The sequence below is a fragment of the Pinus tabuliformis genome, chromosome J (genome assembly GCF_031772625.1).
Source record: "Pinus tabuliformis cultivar Carrire ecotype Pingquan chromosome J, CPIR1, whole genome shotgun sequence".
NCBI lineage: Eukaryota > Viridiplantae > Streptophyta > Pinopsida > Pinales > Pinaceae > Pinus > Pinus tabuliformis.
Window position 1 is genome coordinate 1,512,552,697 of NC_142295.1, and position 3,843 is coordinate 1,512,556,539.

The window sequence follows — 3,843 nt, forward strand, 5'->3', positions numbered from 1 at the left end:
AAGCTTAACTAAATTCTATTTGAATAGGATCAAATAGATTAAAGGATAAAATAGAAAACACATTACCATTAGACTTGAATAGGATCAAACATATTAAAGGACAAAATAGATAGCACATTACCATTAGACACCTCTGAGATGGATACTAACCCAGGATCTAATAGCAAAGTTTCTTAGATAACATACCCCCAAGACATTATTTACCCTCTATGTATGAAAAAATTGCACATCATTATATTGCTCCTATAGCTAAAAGATTTTCCTTGGCCACAATTCTAAATAGACTCTTAAGACAACTCTTCCATTAAATTACTCCATAAAAACTTTTGAATCTCATGCAATTTGAATACTTTTACTTACTTTCAACAAACCATCCTTATAAAACACTACACATTTTTTTTCATTTATTTAATCATTAATTATTTAATTAAATATTTAAAATAAATATTATTTCTTTATATTAAGATATTGTTAAAATCAATTATATATGTAATTAATTTTTTTTATCTCATATATAAATAAATATTTTAACTTACATATAAATATTTATATAAAGATGTTTTAAGAATATTAATTTTTTTTTTGAAAATCGTTATTTTAGATTTTTATATATGAAAATTGAATATTTAAATTTAATCATTACTTAATATTAATAAAATAGAATAAAAAAATAAAAAATTATATAATTTAATTAGTAAGTGTTACATTATTCATTTTCTATTTTCTTTATTATAATTAATTTTTTTTAATGAAATCGAAAAAAAATATAACAAAATATAATAATATAAATATACCAATCCTAAATTAAACCTTATTTGAATTATAAAAACACACATAATAAACCCCAACAAAAATATAAATACATCAGTATGTGGTATTGAGAAGCCTTTAAAAATTCACAGTAAAGAGGACAACAACAGAGCGTGGGATGTCAGTTTGTCTTTATCTTTAAAGATAAGAAAACCAACTACTTACCTTCACGTTTTAAGCTTCCTACTGACACCATTACCATAGAGTGGGGAGGAACCCATCAACCATCTCCATGACCTGCTACCTTCACTTTTTAACGGAAACCAACACAATCAACGTCACTCCATACTCCATGAAAGTCGTCAACCAAATCATAGCTGAACTGTGTATGTTTATGATAACTACTTACTGACTATCAACAGCAACCCCACATTCACATTAAAAAATTAATATATAAAATAAATAAATGATAATGAATTTATATATTAATAAATTTTAAAAAATATTAATATATAAAATTAACCAATCATAATGAATTTATATATTACTAAATTTTAAAAAATATTAATATATAAAATTAACAAATGATAATGAATTTATATATGAATAAATTCAATATTTAGTAATGTTTATTTTTTTTAATGAAGAATATTTTTTGGGATTTTTAATGACATTATTAGTAATATTGTGCCCAATTTGTATCATTTTTTCTAAAATTGATGTTAGCTATTTTTTAATTTAAAATAGATTTTGATCGGTTTCTAATATTTTAAAGGTCATCTCTTTTATATATAAATTTAATTATTTATTTTCTATTTAATTTAATTTTATGTAACATTTTTAAATTTAAAATAAATTTTGATTGGTTTCCAATTTTTTAAAGTTGGTCTTTCTTATATATAAATTTAATTATCTATTTTTTATTTTATTTTATTTTATGTTTTACTTTAATTTCATATGAGGTAAAATAGAATAGATTTTTTGTTTATAAAATGTTATTCTTATTAATATTGAGGGTGGGATATTATATTTATATATATGAATAAAATAAAATAATTTAAATCCATGTTAAATTTAATTTATTAATTTAAAAGGGATTAATTTAAAAAATGTTTTATAAAAAAATAATATATAAAATCTAATTAAATAAGTAAATCTTAAATTTAAATTGATTTTAAAACTAAAATAAAATAAACATGTACATATAAGTATTTATTTTTATTTATCTTTGAAAAAAAGATTATTTATAAGCTTTATATAAAAAAATTTATCAATCTCATATTTATACATATTATTATGTAAAATCAACATAAATAATTATTTAAAAAATTATATAAATGTAAATATAAAAATTAAGAGATTCAATACATAAACTTATAAATGTAACTAATTAATAGTTGTCTTATGAAATGATTAGATATTACTAACATAATTACATGATAATGAAATAAATTTTATATTGAAGAGTTGTGTAGTAAAGTAGAAATTGTATTAAAGGAGAAATTAAATGTAGAAAGTGCATGTCATGAGAGTGTTGGAACAAAGTATTAGAATTGATGTTTTCCTTGTTTATCGTTGCTTCTAAGGTCTCTATTTTTTTAAGCATTTATATTCTAAATGATCCTTCACATCCAAGCTCTCTCAGGAAGTATTTTTAGAAAAAACTCAAATATCTGGAAAGCTCATCTAAATATGGAATAAGAATGAATTTGGGAACATCTTACATGATCAATGAGTTCTTGAAGAATGCATCCAAGAAATGAAACAATAAATCATCATGGATGATAGATCCAAAGACATTGTGGTGGAGGAAGCAACCCTCATCACTCATCTTGAAGATCAGAGAAAATATGATGAGGTTCTCTCGCATCAAGAATCAAACATAAGATGGCTCAAAGAAGGTGAGAAAAATTATAAAATTTTCCATTGCTCCATGCATAATCACAGAAGGAAAAAGAGAATCTCCTCCCTAAAAATTTCAGATATGTGTTTATTTGCTACCAACATCTCTTATTGGATTCTTTCCCCTTAAATCCTGAAGCAATTAGAAAAATCACCTTTCCATCCCTACTTTAGTCATTTTGGAGCAAAATCAGGCTCTACTTCATTCTACTACCATAGAAGTAGAAGCACCAAACTTTGGAATGCTTAAAAGAAAAGAACTAGGGCTTGATGGCTTTACCACTTATTTTTATCAGACATGTTGGTCATTCATAAAACAAAATGTCTAGACAGTTGTCGAGGAAAGTTGATAAACAACATTTTCCCTACCTTCCTTGGATGCTACTCTTCATACCCTTTGCAAAAAAAATCCAATTTATAGAACCCTTATGGTTTTTCCCTGTACAACACTATCTACAAAATTATCTGTAAAGTCACTGTCAATCATTTGAAACTCCTTCCATCACTCATCTCTCCGAAGAAGATACGATATGTTGAATGAAGACAAGTTTTGGATGGGATAATAGTGAGCCAAGAGTTGGTTCATTTCCATCATCATTGAAAAAAACAAGTATGCTCATCACTGTTAGAAAATTATATATTACGGAGCAATGGAACACATAAAATATTGCATAAATATAAACACAGAAAACACACAAAACAAGAGAGACACAGATATACGTGGTTCACCCAGTTTGGGCTACGTCCACCCCGAACAGCCAGTCCTTCCTTTCTATTATCTAGCAAAATGAAGAGACACAACCTACAGCAAATCCGCTGTAATATCCTCTGTTTTCTCTCACAGTCTCACCTCTCTGTTTCTCGCTCACAGAATACACATGTATTTCACAACCTCAAATACAATACCCTCATACAAAGAGAGGGGTTGCCTTCTAGGGCAAAAAACCCTAAACTAAACATAAGTTCTACCGTCAGATCATCCGCCTAATGAGCGGCCCAGATTGACTAGAAGTTACTATACTTTTACAAGGCAATTTTACATTTGTTTTTAGCTTCGGGGGACCGCTGGCCCCAGGACCCCCCAGCCGGGGGGGATCGGCCCCCCCGCACCCCCGCGGGGGGGACCAGTCCCCCCGCTCTCCCCCGCATGGAGGGGTGTACAAACTTCCTGGGGTATACATCCGACTGAAA